This window comes from Balaenoptera physalus (genome assembly GCF_965194825.1).
Source record: "Balaenoptera physalus genome assembly, chromosome: X".
Classification (NCBI taxonomy): domain Eukaryota; kingdom Metazoa; phylum Chordata; class Mammalia; order Artiodactyla; family Balaenopteridae; genus Balaenoptera; species Balaenoptera physalus.
In genome coordinates this window covers 28324715-28343154 of record NC_138903.1, presented here as the reverse complement: position 1 = coordinate 28343154, position 18440 = coordinate 28324715, and the positions used below count along the sequence as shown (strand labels likewise).

The 18440-nt window shown below is 41.7% G+C and overlaps 1 pseudogene across 1 annotated transcript; it reads right to left on the bottom strand.

The window, feature by feature from the left end:
• Positions 1-2120: 2120 nt before the first annotated feature.
• LOC309652582 (tRNA 2'-phosphotransferase 1 pseudogene) lies at positions 2121-17854 on the bottom strand (annotated as a pseudogene). The gene has a single exon. The product of its transcript is annotated as a tRNA 2'-phosphotransferase 1 pseudogene (transcript).
• Between the last annotated feature and the right edge of the window lie 586 nt (positions 17855-18440).

The following is an 18440-nucleotide window of genomic DNA, read 5'->3' as shown; positions in this document are numbered from 1 at the left end:
AGAGAGAAAGCCTTTAAACTGTGATGCAGATTAGACACCTATGGGAAAAAAATGGAGTAGAAAGTAGAAACAGAGAGCAAGAACCTCAGGCTGCAATGCAGATCTGACAAAGTCTCAGCCAACCCAGTGGGGAGCTCTGAACAAAGATTGCCCATTAGTGAAGACCTATGTTTGGCAGAAATGGCCACATGATGCTCAGTCACTGGCTAGGGCTCCCCTGGAAGAGCAGGGCTTCACGATGATGTGCTAAGGCACATGCTAAACACACTGAATTTGGAGGCTGTCAGCTAACTGCACGCTTTGCAGCTGATGAACGAGTTCTTTCTTGAATGAAGCTACAAGTGGCACATCGTGTTTGCCATCGCAGGGGAAAACAACAGATGTCTACCTCATTTTCATCAGTAATATGAATACCTTCTATGCTAAACAAGTAAGTTATAGAGAATTTCATTCTCATGGTTCCTTTTTAAAGAAAATTGGCTCACGTACAACCTCCACAGGGAGAAAAGTAGACAAAAAGTATATAATCAATACTATAGTATTAATACTATTTATTAAGCACTGCTATTTTTAGATACTAAACAAGGTGCCACGTAGAAATTCTCTTTAACCTTTACACTATTCATTGCCCATGGGTAACCCTCATCTCCAAGGATGGACCATTTCACACTATTGGCAAAAGTGAACAGAACAGGGACTTCCCTGGCGGTCAAGTGGTTAAGAATCTGTGCTTCCTTCCAATGCAGGGAGCGCAGGTTTGATCCCTGGTCGGGGAACTAGGACCCCACATGCCGTGTGGCATGGCCAAAAAAAAAAAAGAAAAGTGAACAGAACAAAAGTTGCCACCTTCCCTGACTCAGGTTCAGGTTCACTCTGGTCCCCTTTCTCCCACCGTTTTATTTTTTGAACTCTAAATTTGTGTGCGACTTTGGCTGACACATGTTCCTGGCTTCATCTCTGGGTTTCTTCTCCTTTTGGCTACACCTGGTTTTCCTTCTCGGCTCCTCAGATACAGTGATACAGACCTTGGTCCATTTCCTGACCCACACACTGGTACCCTCAGGTCTCTGCTCCCAGTTATGAGGGTAAAAGGCACCCAACTCCATCTTCCTCCTACACAGGGGTTATCCCTGCTTGGTCTCCTTTAGTTGAGGAACAAGAAAAAATAACTAATCAGGCAAGATAGATGTTGTTACCCCAATTTACAGACGAAGAAACTGAGTCCCAGGGAATTTAGGTAATTGCTCAAAAGCTGCTACATTGTGTAGCTAGGTATACCAGGTATTGTTAAGAGACATTATTTAAAACTTGGGAAATAAGGGGAAAATTGGGTTGCCTGTCTTTCAATGCCATCTTGGGATGTTGACAGGATCACTTGAGGATTAATTATCTAGGGGATGTATCTGTATGCATTTGCCATTTACTATTAACTAAGGGCTCAGACTCTGAAGTTATATGGTAATTATTCTGTCCAATAGAAATTATAACTCCAAAGTTACAGTTTCATTGCCCTTTGGACATTACCCAGTTTTTTCTCTAACTTAGTAAATTTATTTCAAACTGCCTTTCCTGGTGGAAAACAAACATGCCAGTCCTCAAAATGTTCTTTGAACCAGCGTTACCATCTTACTGATCCCCTCATTAATGAATTGAATAAAATCATTGATCTATGTCCGTTCTGTATTTGTATGAGAGCCATGTTTTTAACTTTGGAAAATCAATCTTTGACACCATGATGTTTGACTTCAAAGTCCTTGGTCTTTCCTTCTATTAGATGACCTTTCAAGATGGGCATGCCGATATATACTGGAACAGGAAAAGAGCTGTGACCCTCTGAGGTTAATTTTCTCTAGAATTGAGAGAGATATCTTATGCTGCTTACCTCTGTTCATGTCAAGGATAGGCCCCCATCTTGGGTCATGTGTTTGCGAGGAGCTTTCCTCTTATAGTGATTTCTGAAGGAAAGAATAGCTCAGGTACATTGACCATGAGATGGGCCCCCAAAAATTGTTCCTGAGATTTTTGAAACCTTGAAACAAAGCCTAAATGTTTGAAGCAGAGGCTTGAATTCCTCTTTGAGGGCTCTCTTGCTTTGGGAAGTCGTTGGGAGACACAAAAGTAAAGCCAAGATCTTATTCCGGAATGGACTACGAAGTATTAATCTACTCTGTATACTGCAAAACATTGTGTTCCTTGTGGGGAGGGTGACATGCTGAGAGTTTATGCTGCTTTGTGTCATGGTAACTATTGATGCCTGGCTAGATGCTGGAGCCCCTTCTTCTACTCTAATACATAGAAATGCTAGATAAGATAGGAGAAAAAAAATGTTTTAAACATAGTTGAGCCCAAAAGCAAATCTCTGGGTGTCAGAAGAACAAGGAATGTTAGAATCAAAGCAGTGAGGAAGAATCGAAGCCAGGCAGCTTTTGGAGTACTGAACCTGAAGATGTAACTCAGGGGCTGCACTATCGACATGAGAACCGGACTGGAACCCAGGCTGAAGCAGCCAGTCAAATCAGGAAACCAGACCTAGGCTCTCTGAATAAAGGTGGGCACTAGAAAGGGGTTTCCTTGTCCTTAGTCAGAGAGTAGAAGTAGAATGTACATAAGAAGGGCGCCCACCGTGGTTCACTGGAGGAAACAGAGCTACTGCAAGAAACGGGAACCCTGAGCGTGATCTCTGCCGGGGGGTGGGTACAAGTTTGTACTACCTTAGAGTATGAGTTTCCTCTGCTGAGAAACTTACTTGAAACTGATCTGAATCTATGCATTTTGCAAGGCCAGAGCAGAGGCAAATGTTAAACCACCCAACTGAGATACCTCCTCAACCAGGGCACACAGAGGACTCTCATGGAAGAGAATTCCCACTGAAAATGAACTCACAGCAAAAAAATTACCAAGTACATGAGGACATTCTCTGCCCAGAGGGTCTGCTCTGAGTGATGCTGATAATCAAAGAATCCATTGCAAGGAACCACAGAGAAATGTAACAGATGTAGGGGAACCATCCTCTCCTTTTTCCTTTTTATTAATGAGCCTATTAAAAAGGAACATTTGCTTCTTTAAGCAATGGAAAGGGTTGTACCTTGGTTTTGGCACCACTGGAAGCTGATTCTGAGACAAGCAATTTAGTGCCAGCAGGTCATTCGGGCTGTACAGAAATCACCTGGGGGTGGGGAGAGATACAGAGAAGGCAAGGCAGATAAGGTGCATTTTTAAGCCAACTACTATGGTGGGCACCTGGAGCTTAACTTTATGGGGCAACTCTGGGGAAATGGTATAAAATACACAGCTCTGAATTATCCCACCCAAGAGAAGCCAGAGCTGGGGTATTAATAATGAGATATAATTTATAATGAGGGATAATAATTACAGTGAGAGTTTTGGCTGAGGGCTGTTCGCAGAGAGTTCATTCCCTGGCACTTCTGCCCTGCTGCCCCAAGCAGAGTAGTGCCAGGAAAAAAAACACAACACAACAAAACAAAAAACACTTTACACACAGAGATGCCGCTGCTAGCCAGTGGAAGTCAGAAAAAACACAGTGAAATGATTAAGATGGGAGGGCGATGGATGGGGCACTGAGAGTGTCAGCTACAAGCAACTTCGGACTGTGTCTCTGCCTTTTCATTCCCTTTACCTACCTGGGGGTGGAGAGAGCACAAGTAGAATATAGAGCCCCTTCTCTGGAGGGCATTTGTAAGTTTCTTTTTCCCCTCTGACTCTCTTCTAGTCCTGGGAAGCCTTTATATAGCTTTAGGTGGTTCTGATTGATCTGGTGTTCTTTCAAATCTTTCTGTGTCTAGCCTGAAGTCTTCAGGGGCTTGGCTTTTGATACCCAAACCACTTAGGCTCTTGTGATCCAAAATTTTTTCTCTCATAAATATCAGTTCTGCAAAGAGCTTCAAGAGCATATTTGTAACACAAAAGTAAATGATTCTTTTCTCTCTTTCTGCTCCTTTTAATAAGGGAAACGATGTGGGGTTATAAAGGAATTACTAATAATGAAAATTACATTGCTTTAAATTTCAAAATCCTCTTCTGCTACAGGAAATATGGTGCTGCTTTGTTTTCTATAAATCACCTCAAATTCTGTTTTGTCACCATTCCCACTGGGCAGGTGATCTCAATCATTATTGGAGCAACTCCTCCTGCTGTTACATCAGAATCCAAGAGCCTTGTAGAGAAAAGGGGAAAAAGCCCTACGCATTAAGGAATTTGATCTTGCCAAAAGAGTGGTCTGGTCTTTGTCCTCGGTTTTGGAGGTAACTTCTAAACACTTGGAAATTCCCTTGTGATAGGAGTGTCTTTGTTATGCATAGTGAGCTCCTTGGACCACACCTGATATTTTATGTTAGTGACTCAGGGTGGGAAGTTAGGTTAGGAAGACTAACCATAGAGAGGTGATAGGGAGGTGGGGGATGGAGATTCCATTCAACCACATTTCAATCAATCATACCTACATAATGAAGCCCCAATAAAAACTCTGAACAAATAAAGCTTGGATGAACTTCCCAGGTTGAGAATACACATGGAATATTGTTACATATCCATGTCAGAAGGGTAATGTATCCTGAGGACAATGGAATCTCCGAGTTTGGAGACTTTGGAACACTCCCAGACTATGCCCTATGTATACTTTTTTGGCTGATTTTAATGTGTCTTTTTCCTATAATAAATGTAACTGTGAATATAATAGGTTTCGTTGAGTTATGTGAGTCTTTCTAGGGAAATACCTAACCTGAAGGTGGTTTGAGATACCTCTGCTTAGCACTGTTGGTGGGAATGTAAATTGGTGCAGCCACTATAGAAAGTACTATGGAGGTTCCTCAAAAAGTTAAGAATAGAATTACTATATAATCCAGCAATTCCACTTCTGGGTCTATATCTAAAGGAAATGAAATCATTATATTGAAGAGATATCTGCACCCTCATGTTCACTACAGCACTATTTACAATAGCCAAAACATGGAAACAACCTAAGTGTCCATCAATGGATGAATCAATAAAGAAAAAGTTATATGTATATAGTATGTGATTATTTATATATATATATATATATATATATATATATAAAATGAAATATTATGCAGCCATAAAAAAGAAGCAAATCCTGCCATTTGCAATAAGATGGATGGACTGTGACGAGATTATGCTAAGTGAAAGAACTCAGACAGAGACGATTAATATTGTATGATCTTATCTGTGGAATCTAAAACAAAACAAAAAACCAACATCTTGGAAAAGAGATCAGATTCCTTGTTATCAAAGGTGGGGGTGGGGGAGGGGGAATTAGATGAAGGTGGCCAAAAGTCACAAACTTCCGGTTACAAGATAAATAAATACAGGTAGTCCCTGACGTATGATGGTTCAACTTACCATTTTTTGACTTTACAATGGTGTGAAAGTGATACACATTCCACAGAAACTATACTTTGAATTTTGATCTTTTCCCAGGCTAGGGATACGTGCGACAATATTCTCTCGTGACACTGGGCAGCAGAAGTGATCCACAGCTCCCAGTCAGCCACATGATCAAGAGAGTGAACAACCAATACCCTTACAACCATTCTGTACCCGTACAGCCATTCTGTTTCTCACACTCAGTAGAGAATTCAATAAATTACATGAGATATTTAATGCTTCATTATAAAATAGGTTTTGTGTTACATGATTTTGCCCAAGTGTAAGATAATGTAAATGTTCTGAGCACATTTAAGGTAGGTTAGACCAAGCTATGATGTTCAGTAGGTCAGGTGTATTAAGTGCATTTTTGACTTACAGTGTTTTCAACTTACAATTGGTTTATCTGGACGTAACCTCATTGTAAGTTGAGGAGGATCTACATTGGGGATGTAATGTACAACATGATAGTTAACACTATTGTATGGTACATTTGAAAGTTGCTGAGAGAATAGTAGATCCTAAAAGTTCTCGTCTCAAAAAAAAATTTTTTTTTTTTGGTAACTATATGAGGCGATGGCTGTTAACTAAACCTTGTGGTAATCATTTTGCAGAATATGTATGTCAAGTCAGTATGCTGTACACCGTAAAATTATACAATATTGTGTGCTAATTATATCTCAATAAAACTGAAAAAAAAAAGAAGGAAAGCCTTGCACTTCTTGTTAGTGTCAGAATTCTTGGGCAGAATTGGCAATCTGTTAGACTATGTCTTTAACCTGCAGTTTGGCCAACTCCAAGCAGGCCCCTCATCTTCATTTCATCATAGCTGATTATTTTGTTGTCAAAGACTGAGTTTCCCTTGAGATACAGCAGTCCTTTGCTTTGTGCCCTACGTGGGTCACGGAATTTGCAGAGGTAGGATCCACATAGCTATGTCCACCAAGCCCTTTGAGCATTGCTGCCTTCCTGAGATTCTGCCAAATCACTGCCCCTTTTCTCTCCTTATCAATAAACGTATTCATAGGAACACTGCTCATAATAGCCCCAAACTGGAAACAGTCCAAATGTCCATCAAAGGTAGAGAGGATAAATAAATTGTGGTATAGTCATACAATGGGATATTATACAGCACCAAGAATGAACAAACAACATGACACACAACAACATGGATGAATCTCACAATCTTAATGTTAAATGATAGGAACTAGAAACAAGAACATTTAGGAGAGTAGAATTTGCCACCCTAAAATATGTCTCTTTGCCATATTAATTGTTTTAAGCTCTTATGTTCCGAGAAACAGCAGACATAGAAAGGGCTCTGAAAACCAAGTAGGCGTTGCCCTTTTGTAAGAAACATTTACATTTGTAAGGGAAATCTCCATTTGTAAGAGGGCCTCACTCTCTGTACCTGGAAGAGGAAGATAACCAAATATCTAGAAACCTATCAATGGAGAAGGCAATGACTTAAATCTGCATCACAATCACCCTTGGTTACTGTGCTTTTCCTGGGAACCTCCCATAACTGACTCTCCCCACCCTCAGCCATCCTCTTTTTTGTTTAGCTGTGGATGGTATTTAAGGGGAAGGCTTTGGCCATTTTGGTGAGTTACTCAGTTTTTCTGGGTCTCTCCCCTGTACACATGTTAAATGTTTGTTTGATTGTCCCCTGTTAATCTGTCTCCTGTCAATTTAACTCTTAGACCGGCCAGAAGGACTTGGAAGGATAAAGGAAAATTTCTTCCTCCCCAACAAGTACAAACTGTATGGTTTCATTTATATAAATTTTAAAAACAGGTAAAACTAATCTAAAGTACTTAAGTAAGGATACTAGTTGAAGGATAGCAGAATATGCCACCTCCAAATATGCCTCTTTGGCATAAGGATTATTTTGAGGTGGCATATTTTTGAGAAAAAGTAGACACAGGAGAAGCTCTAAAATCAGAGTAGAATTTACTCTTTTGTGAGGGAAATTTACATTTCTAAGGTTAATCTCCATTTTTAAGGGTGTCTTTCTCCCTGTACCAGGAAGAAGAGGATGACTCCAAACACAAGGAACTCTCATCGTGGAGAAAGGCATGGACTTAAACTTGCTAATAATCTGTTTTTCTGGTAACCTTCCATAACTGGTCTCCTTACCCCTCTTGAAGATGGTATTTAAGGTGGTGTCTTGGGCCATTTTACAGAGCTTTACTCAGTTTCCCTGGGTATCTCCCATGTACACAGAAGGAATATATATTAAACTGGTTTTTTTTTTCTCCTGTGAATCTGTCTTTTATTACGGGAGTCTCAGGCAAGAGCTCAGAAGGACAGAGGGAAATTTACTTTTGGTGGTTATTCAAGGGGTAGTGACTGAAAGAATGCACAAGAGGGCTTCTGGGACCCTAGAAATAGTCTCTTTCTTGATCTGGATACTAGTTACATATGTGTGTTCACTTGGTGAAATTTTGTACAGCTACACACTTATGATTTGTGCATTATATATGTTATATTTCAATTAAAAGTTTACATTAATATGATATCCTGCTCTCCCTTTGCCCTTAGGGCCACTTCTCTTCAGTGAACTCAGGGTTTAGAAAAAATTCCAGGATGGGAGGTATCTTGTACTGACTTCTGCCTAGGGTGACCAACTTGTCCCAGCTTGCCTGGGACTTTCCCAGTTTTTGTACTGAAAGTTCCACGTGCCAGGAACTCCCCCTCCCCAAGTCCTGGACAAACTGGGAGAGTTGGTCACCCTGTTTCAGTCTACAAATATAAATTTGAGAAGGGGCATAAAAAGAATTGACTAACTTTCTGGAATGGGGGAAAGAAGAATATACATTATGCTCTCAATAAATTATCCCAGCACAATACTTAGAGCTTACTCATCCCCATAATTAACAAAAGTTCTCCTCTCTGTTTGGGCAATTAAAGGCACACAATATCACTTTAAAAGTCAGAATCTAGGACTTCCCTTGTGGCGCAGTGGTTAAGAATCCACCTGCCAATGCAGGGGACACGGGTTCGAGCCCTGGTCCGGGAAGATCCCACATGCCACGGAGCAACTAAGCCCGTGTGCCACAACTACTGAGCCTGCGCTCTAGAGCCCACGAGCCACAACTACTGAAGCCCGCCCGCGCGCCTAGAGCCCGTGCTCTGCAACAAAAGAAGCCACTGCAGTGAGAAGCCCACGCACCACAACAGAGTAGCCCCCACTCGCCGCAACCAGAGAAAGCCCACACGCAGCAGCAAAGACCCAACACAGCCAAAAATAATAAATAAATAAAGCCAGAATCTACATTAACCTAAAAGCTCAGGTCACACACGCGCACACACACACAAAGAACCATCTGAACCTAGATCCAGAGGGAGATATTCAGTTGGAAAGTTTACTTTTAGAAAGGTCAAGTTATTCTCTCTGAAGTTCCTGTAGACAAGTGATTTTAGAGATAGAGGTCCCTTGAGATCTACAGGAAATGCTATTATAATACAAATAAACCTTCATGCAATGCAGCTGTGACATTTGATACCAGAGAGAATATGACTGAAAATACACAGCACCACTCTGGCTTTTCTCAAATGCAAAGGGAATTGTCAGAGACAACTATAACTTGCATAGACAAAAACCAAAACATGTGAATTTCCATTTATAGTTCAAAGGATAAAGATGCCGGGCGGTGGGTGGTAAGGGTAGGCTGCAGAATAGCTACCAGAAATATTGACTTCCATCTTGGCCAAATATTTCCAAAATGAGAAGCCAGAAAAGAGAGGACCCAGTTTAAATGAACTTCTCAGTCAATAAGTCCCTTAAACAAAGTGTTGTTCCTTTAACGTCTTCCATTGCCCAGTGATTAAATAGGCTCCCACACAGCCCTGATTAAAAACATTTTCTGGGGCACATTTCTCCAATTCCAGTTCTATAGCACTTAATGTTCCCTCCAAAATTGCTTTGGGGAGAGCAATCTCATGTCAGGGAAATGAATTCAAAAGTGCTTCCCTACAAGGGCTGAAAGAAATTCGTACCTTTAATCCACAACTTGCAAAATACCAGGCTTTAGATTGCTTTTGGAAGTTCAGAAAATAAATTCAAGAAGGCTGATATTGAGTGAGGTAATCTTTAGCGAGTCTACATACACATTTAGTCTTTAAAACTATCATTTTAGAATAGGAGATTACCGATATTCTTCAGCAGAATGTACCGTTTTAACCAAGTAAACTATTTGGAGAGCATGTTTTGTAAGCTTTAGCTTTTCTAGACTATCTCCTTTTCAGAGGTTATACTTTAAACTTTTGCCAGACTATGTATTTAAATCCTGCTTGTACACAACTTAGCATTCAGCCACAGACCTCGAAGGGACCCCATGTGGGTTTATGGATCTTTTCTGTTTAGTCCCTTCTAGTATTTTGCCCGGCATAAACATCTCCCTCCACTGGACAATCTTTCTGGGGTTTTTTTGGCCACAGGGCATGTGGGATCTTAGTTCCCCGAGCAGGGATCGAACCCGTGCCCCCTGCAGTGGAAGCTCAGAGTCCTAACCACTGGAGTACCAGGGAATTTCCTGGACAATCTTTCTGGATTCATGGGTGAAGGGGAACAGAATTTGCCCCCCCAAAATATGCCTCTTTGGCATATTGATTATTTGGGGCTGATTATTATTATTTTTTTCTCATTTCATAAACTTCCTTTATTCAGGGGTGAAAACACGACTATCAGCAGAGGTAAGAGTCAGTATGAGCCTCATCTCTTCTAAGGAATCGTGTAAAGATTAACTTTCTAGATTAATGGTCTCAGTTCTCATTGTCACCTGGCTATTCTGATTTAGATTTCAAACTGAAGACATCCAAAACTAGATTACTGCTGCCACCTGCCCACCTCCCTGTCCTGTGCCCTTTATCTCAAAGGGAAAAACAGGCTTGTAGCTGCTCAGGCAAAGTCTAGGTTCGAGTCCTTTATCTCTCACCACCTGACTTAAACAGTGGCTGGTGAGCAAGAATCCCTAGTGAGAACATACCTGGATCCGACCAGTTCTCACCACCACAGCTCCACCAACCAGTCCAAACTGGCCCATGCCTGGGTGGTCGCAGACATCTCCTTCTTGCCTGCCTCTTCTCCAGCAGGTGGTTTTAAAGGCAAGTCCGAATGTGTCTTTCCCCAGCTCAGAACCTTGGGAAGTCCCCATCCCCTCGCAAGAAAACTGATCCTTAGCGAGGTCCCAGGCCCCACCTCTTCTTTATCACCTGCAGCTGCAGCCCAGGACTAGCCTGGGAGCCCTTAAGGATAGTGACGCCCTTTGTGAGCGCAGGTGAATGGAATCCTCATCCTTAGTGAAGGGGTCTGCAAATTGTTGAGCTGATTATTTTGGAGAGACTTCAGCCAGAGGAGAACCTCTGAAAATAGACTAGAAGCTGCCCTTTTGTAAGAAACATTTACATTTATAAGGGAAATCTCCATTTGTAAGGGTGTCTTTCTCTCTGGGTCAGGAAGAGGAGGGTGACTTTAAGTCTCTAGAACCTGTCATCCATGGAGAAGGCAGAGGTTTAAATTTGCATAACAACCTTACCCTTGTTCACCGTGCTTCTCTTGATTGTCTCTCAGAACTGGCTGCCCTCCCATCCTTCCAACATCCTCCCTTGTCTTTAGCTGGAGATGGTATTTAAGGTGGGGACTTGGGCCATTTCAGGGAGTCATTTAGTTTTCCTGGGTCTCTCCAATGCATACGGGAGGTATCCGTGTTATTAAACTTCTGTTTGTGTTTCTCCTGTTAATCTGTCTTTTATTACAGGGGGGTTCTCAGCCAAGAACCTGGAAGGGTAGAGGGAAAATTAGTTTTCCTCCTCTACTTGGACAGTGACGTGAACTGGGACAGTTTGCTTGGCCTGTGTCCACTTGGGAACGGACCCCCCACAGCCTTTTTCATGTGTGACTCTAATTCTTCCCTCCAAATGGATCCTCCAGCAAAGGCCATAACTCAACACAATTCCGGGAAGCATCAGGCACAGACATGATCCAAAGGGTGCCATTCAATTAGAGTTGTGTGGGGTCTAGACCCTGTCTCACCCTCCAGTTCGATTTCTGTTCACCTGAAATGAGGATTGGTCAATTGTTCACATTGCCCTTAAAGCCATGGTCTCCATGAATTTTTGATTGTTTACCCTATCAGTAAAAAGATTTTTGATCACACTCTCCAATATATATATACACACCTTTATTTATAAAATATAGACTCGTGCACACGAACACAATAAAGAATTTTTAAAAGCTTGAAATACAAAATAAATATGTATAGAACATCTAACAATTTTTGAGATCATCAGGTTGGATGAAAAAGCAAGATCCAAGTATGCTGCTGCCAAAAACCCCTTTGAATTTAAGGATGCAAATAGGTTAAAAGTATAAGCATGGGGAAATACATACCATACTAACACTAATCGAAATAAAGCTGCAGTGGTTATATTAATATCAGAGTAAATTTCAGAGCGAAAATAATAACAGAGGTGAGGAGGGAGACAAACCTTCAGTCTCTAGTAGAGTGTTCCTACTAAATAGCTTTCCTAGAAATCTGTAGCATGGCAGGTTGCTTGTGGAGAATTCTGGGACTTTGGCTCCAGTCATCATTATTTCCTTCTTGAAGACTCAGTAAATATGTATCACTTTGGACACTAAAAGAGAAAAGAAGCCATTTATTAACTCAGAGCACATAATGACATTACAACATTAGGACAATATCCTTAACAAGAAGAAAGGGAGATATGCTGCAGAAGGGTGTGAGGGGCAGAGAGAGAACCACAGAGTAGCCGAATGCCAGTGGAACAAAAGCGTGACTTTTTACCCAATGTGAACTTGATTGTCAAAGACCTTCAGACCTTGGCTCTACCAATCATCACCTGTGGGACTTTGGACAAGTTATTCACCTCTGTGAAGATCATTTTCCACATTTGTAATAGAATAGTAATAGAAACCACTTCTCAAATTTGTTGTGAGACCAGGAGACTATATGAAGATAGGGTGAAAATGTTTATTTCCATATTAATGTTGCCAATCATTTGGACCGGTGTCTTCTCAGCCATTATCTCCCACCAGAGATACACATCTGAGACACTGCATCACATAACTGTGTTCCCACAGTTTGTGCCCTTACTCCTCTCTCTTGGTTGAATATTCAGAGACATTAAACTGAGGTTAAACGTCTTTTTACCCAGTGTGATTGCTTTCATGAATTTTAATAATCTGAATTATATAATCCCACCATGCCTTCTCCTTGTTAGACTAGAAAAGATTCAACTCTCTTCCAACTACTTTGGTTAAATATTTTCCAGTATATCTTATGATTATTAAAAAGAAAAATACATTAATTCATTAACCAAATAAATATTTATTGAGTGTCCACCAAATACTGTGCTAGGTACCAGGTATAGAGCAGTGAACAAAATAGACCAAATACACCCTTATATTACATACCAGTATAAATAACTATAATAATACAAATTTCTTAAAATCTGTTGACTTTGTTCCAAAACTTCCATTGAGAATGGTCATTGTCACCATTCTCAAATAAAATTGGTATTCAATTTGTTTTTAGACAGTGCAAATTAATGAAGGTATCTTTAGTGCTAGAGATAAAGGAATATAGGGTAGATTTATCACACGAAATGAACATCAAGAAAATAACATATAATAAAATGAACATGCTGAGAAAAGAAAGAAAAATCTCTTGGTGACAATCATTAATTTTTCATTCTCTTTAAAGATTTATTTTATAATATAAGAAGGGAGGAAACATCAGGTATTTGGAATATATAACAAGCTCCAAATTCGCATTAAATATATCTGAAAGAGAATAAAAGAATTTGGGAAGTAATGTCAGCAGTCTGACAAGCATATTAAAAAAATTGTAAGAGTGCATGAGTTTTCTCATGTTTACAGTTATTAAAGTCACTGTGTAGCTGGTTTACTCGACTTTCAAAATCAAGTTTTGACAGGGCCCAGAAAGTCAGCTTCACTGCCAGTTATGAGACATTCTTTGAGCATTTATACCAATCATATCAAAGCTAGCAGAAGTTTAGCTGCAATTTTTTTTCTTGTGGGAGGAGCTTGCTGTTTCCTTTTTGAAAGTGAGTGCTTTGCTACTGTATGATATGGCAATCTGAGGGTGCCAGTTTTCTATTTCACTGCCCCCGTGCCTTCTACAATTGCTGACTCACTTTCTGGAGTGAAATTAAGAATCTGTCTGAATCAATAGGCATTTGTGGCAGAAAGTGCTAGTTCTCCCCCAGCATCCATTTTCCCTTTCTTCTGAGGAAATAGAATCTTAGCTAGGCACAGCATTCACAAAGGTCAGCAAGATCCTGGAAAGCAGCTCACAGGCATCAGAAGCAATAGCAGGGGGGTAAATAAGAAAGATTTACAAGTTTAACAGTGTCTGCTGCTTCTTCCTACTTTTAGCAATATCCTACAGAGGGATGGACCCCAGTCAGAGCTAGCCAGACAGCAACCAAAAATGCAAGAGAACATAGCTCTGTCAAGAGTCATTCTTTGGGCTTCCCTGGTGGCGCAGTGGTTGAGAATCTGCCTGCCAATGCAGGGGACACGGGTTCGAGCCCTGGTCTGGGAAGATCCCACATGCCGCGGAGCAGCTGGGCCCGTGAGCCACAACTACTGAGCCTGCGCATCTGGAGCCTGTGCTCCGCAACAAGAGAGGCCGCGATAGTGAGAGGCCGCACACCGCGATGAAGAGTGGCCCCCACTTGCCGCAACTAGAGAAAGCCCTCGCACAGAAACGAAGACCCAACACAGCCAAAAATAAATATAAATAAATTTTAAAAATAAATAAATAAAATAAAAAATGTTGAGAAAAAAAAAAAAAAGAGTCATTCTTTGCCTGTGGCCTGTGATTTCAGAGCTCCACACAATTGAAAAAGCCATCTGCTTTCTGCAACTCCACAGTGAAGCAGTTTAAAGGGGCTGCCAAAAAGGAAGACTTGGCAAGAGATAATACTGCGGCTCCCCAAGGACCTTCCTTCTTGACAGGCAAATGAGAGCTGGAGCAGAGGTGAAGAGCATACCTCTACTCTCCGTACCTGCAGGTTCTGCATCCGTGGATTCAACCAACCTAGGATAGAAAATATTCAGGAAAATAAAAAATCCAGAAAGTTCCAAAAAGCAAAATTTGAATTTACCCTGCTGGCAAATATTTATGTAGCATTTACATAGTATTTATAACTATTTACATAGCATTTACATTGTATTAGGTATCATAAGTAATGTAGAGATGATTTAAAGTATACGGGAGAATGTGTGTAGGTTACATGCAAAGACTACGCCATTTTACATAAGGGACTTGATCACCCCCAGATTTTTGTACTGTGGGGTTCCTGGAACCAGTCCCCCTTGGATACTGAGGGACAACTGTATTAAGGATGACAGTTTCCCACCCGAACCTACTAAGAAGAGCTTAAGGAAGCAGTCATCAAGTTGAATGAGAGGAAGCTGAGTCAGCACAGAGAACAGTGAAACAGTAAGAGAATTTGCCTGGAAGAGACCTTGGGCTGTGGTTACTTCTTTTTTTTTCTTTTGTTTTTCAAACATGAGTTTCTTTTTTTGATTGTCTATTTACATTTCTTTATTTTAATGAATATTTTATTGTTGGATCATCCTTTATCCTCTGGAGTGGTGCTTGGGGCCTCTCTGACACTCTGTCTACTCATTACAGGCCAAGGAGAGGGGCTTTTGGGTGGGGCGTAGTTGCAGGGCCTTCTTGAAATACTTGGGAAGCAGGAAGCCGTCAGCATTCCCTGGAATCAGGATCACCCCATTGAAGGAGAGGAAGAAGGGTATTTCATCTGCCAGGGCCAGGGGCCCATTGATGAACAAGGCCGCTTCACAATTTGGCCACATGCCACTGATGACACCGTGCACAGTCCCCAGGCAGTCCTGAGGCCAGGTGGATGTGCATCCTTCCCCAGCAGGACACGCCTTTGAGCAGGATGCATGGCCAGTGCTGCCAGAATGTGCCATAAACAAGCATCAGGGGCAGGGCCTGCGGCGTTGCCAAGGGCATCAGATCCAGCTCAGGTACTTGCAGGAAGTGACCAAGATTGGCCTGGATGAGAGCCAATGCCGGGGTCCCCTGGCTGCAGTGTGAGCCACTGCTTCCCCACCACTTGCTGCACATCTTCAGCTGAGAAGCTGCGGGACTGGGGCAGCTGTAGGAGGGTGCCCAGGGGCAGGAAGGCTTTGACCCCCACGGGAAGCCCCAGCTCCAGGGCTCCATGACAGGTCATAGGACCAAGTTTTGGGTACTTGCACATCTTGGTCTGGTTCCTGGGGTCTGTGAGCCCGTCTATCCCTGGGCCCTGCTGCTTCCTGCCTCTTTCTTCCAGAGAAGTTCATACTCAAGATAGACTCCTGCTGTCCGGCAGTGCGTTACTTCTATATGTAATTGACAAACAGCAAATACAACAGAAGCCTATTATTAAGTGTTACAGGAATCTGAAAGCCAAAGAGACCAAAAGCCTGGCAAATGCCCATGATTATTAGAGTCAGTGTAGGGGAGGAAAAATTATTTTCCCTCTAACCTTCTGGATTCTTGGCTGAGACACCCCTGTAATAAAAGACAGGTTAACAGGAGAAAAACAGAAGTTTAATAACATGTGTACTTCTCTTTATACATGGGAGATACCTAGGAAAACTGAGTAACTCCCCCCAAATGACCTGAACCATCACTTAAATACCACCTTCAGCTAAAGACAAAGGAAGATGGGGCTGGGGAAAGTGGGGTGGGCGGAAAGCAGGGGCAGTCAGTTTGGGGAGGTTACCAGGCAAAGCACAGTAAACAAGGGTATGGTTGGTATACAGATTTACGTCATTGCCTTCTCCCTTGATGAAGATTTCCAGACATTTAGAGTCATTCTCCTCTTCCTGGTACAGAGAGGGAGACACCCCTACAAACGGAGTTTTCCCCTATAAATGTAAATGTCCCTTACAAAAGGGTGACTTCTACTTGGTTTTCAGAGCTTCTCTTGTCTTTTGCTTCTTGAACTTAACCAGCTCAAGATAATCATATTTTGGGGTGGCAAATTTTGCTCCCCTTCAGTAGTAATGGAATTGTACTTGGAAGTTTCCCTTGGTGATGGGGATGTCCTATGTACAGGAAGAAGAGCACACATAGATGTTTACGTGGCCAGAATAGCAGAATGGCAGAGGCCAATAGTTTTCCCCCAATATCTGTTTGCCTCTTCTATTATCATAATAGAATTTTGAGCTGAGTACATGACCACCTAAAATAAAAACTTCACTTCCTAGTCTCCCTTGTACTTAGATGTGGTCATGGAACTAAGTTCTGGCCAGTGGTGTGTGAGAGGGAGGGGGATTACCAGTTATAGGGGAATTGACATCAGGTGAGTTCATCATTAGTTACCAGGGAAACCAGTAGAGGGGCACGCCAAAGAAGGTAAGATAGGATAAGAATAATCACTACCTGGGGCCTGGGGCAAGTATCAATAGTAGGAAGGTCAGTCATGTGTGTATGGTAGAGGTGAAGCAAGCAAGAGAACAGCCATCTTGTGTGGCCTGACCATACAACCTATTTCATGCTACACACTATGCTAAGTGTTTTGTATTTATATTCATGTATTTGGTCTTCACAACATTTTTTTTTTTCGACCGCGCTGCGAGGCATGTGGGATCTTAGCTCCCCAACCAGGGATCGAACCCATGCCCCTTGCAGTGGAAGCACAGAGTCTTAACCACTGGACCACCAGGGAAGTCTCTTCACAACATTTTATATAAGGGAAACTGAGACTTGAAGAAGCTAAGCAAGTCACCCAGGGTCACATAACCAGGAAGAGCTTTGAGCGGGTTTCAAATCCAAGGGTGTCTGACTTCAGAGTCAGTACTCTCAACTACTAAACTGTATTGCCTCTCATGCCAAAATAGCAACATCTATAATGATGATAATGTACAATGCTGGAAAGACTGGTAAAGTGGTTTACTCATCCATTACTGTCCAATTTGCTTTCAGATACCTTGCTGCCCTTCTCTTGCCCTCTGTGTCATAGAAAACTATATTTTCCAAGTTCCTTTGTTCTCTGGCCTCTGGGTAGGTTTTCCCAATGGACAATACTTGCAGAAGATTGGAGAGCAAGAAGATGCAAGAGTCCAAAGTATTTTTCTCTGTCTCTTTTTCTGTTTCTTACAGCATCTCTTCCATGGATCCAGCTTTTCCCAAAGCAAACCTTCCTTGATGATCCCAGTTACTACTGGAGAGTTCTGACCAGGCAGACCCAGTCATGGTTCTAGTTCCCTTCAGATGGCCCTAGTTTCTGCCCTCTGGTAATACCACCTCATCCATCCCCAAAGGTGGCAGAATTTTTCTGCTGTTGTCAATCTCTGGGTTATTTCACTCCTGACTTCTTAGCTTCTCCATTACTTGTGAAGTCAATTTCCTGTTTTCTTTTCCCTCTGTTAAAAGTACTAGAGTGGTTTTCATGGTTTTTGCTGGAACCTGACTCAATACACAGACAATATACCCCTTTTGGGAATAAGAGCGGTATTGATGATCATACATGTTGACCCCGTTTTCTATGCTGAAAAATGTATCCTAAGGAAATAATTTAACAGAAACAACAACAACAAAAACTGCACATGTGTCCATTTCAGCATTATATTTAATATCGGAAAATTGGAAACCACCTAAATGGCCAATATTGGAAGAATGGACTAAAAAAATGAGGGTACATAACATGATGGAGTAATGTGCAGCTGTTATAATTACTGTACCAGTCAGCTTTTGCTAGATTTTGCTGCAGTAGCAGATAATCCCCAAATCTCAGTGATTTATCACAGGTTTATTTCTCACTCAGTTACCTACCCTTTGCAGTTCAGCTGTAGCTCTGCTTCATCCCAGGACCCAGTTGGAAGGACTAGCTCCATATTGGTCTCAAAGCAGTGAATAAAGAGCAAGGATTGACTAGTACAATAACTCCTACAGCTTATGCTCAAATGCGGGATGTATCATTTCTGCTCAGATTCCACATGACCAAGCCTGATTTCAATGGGGCAG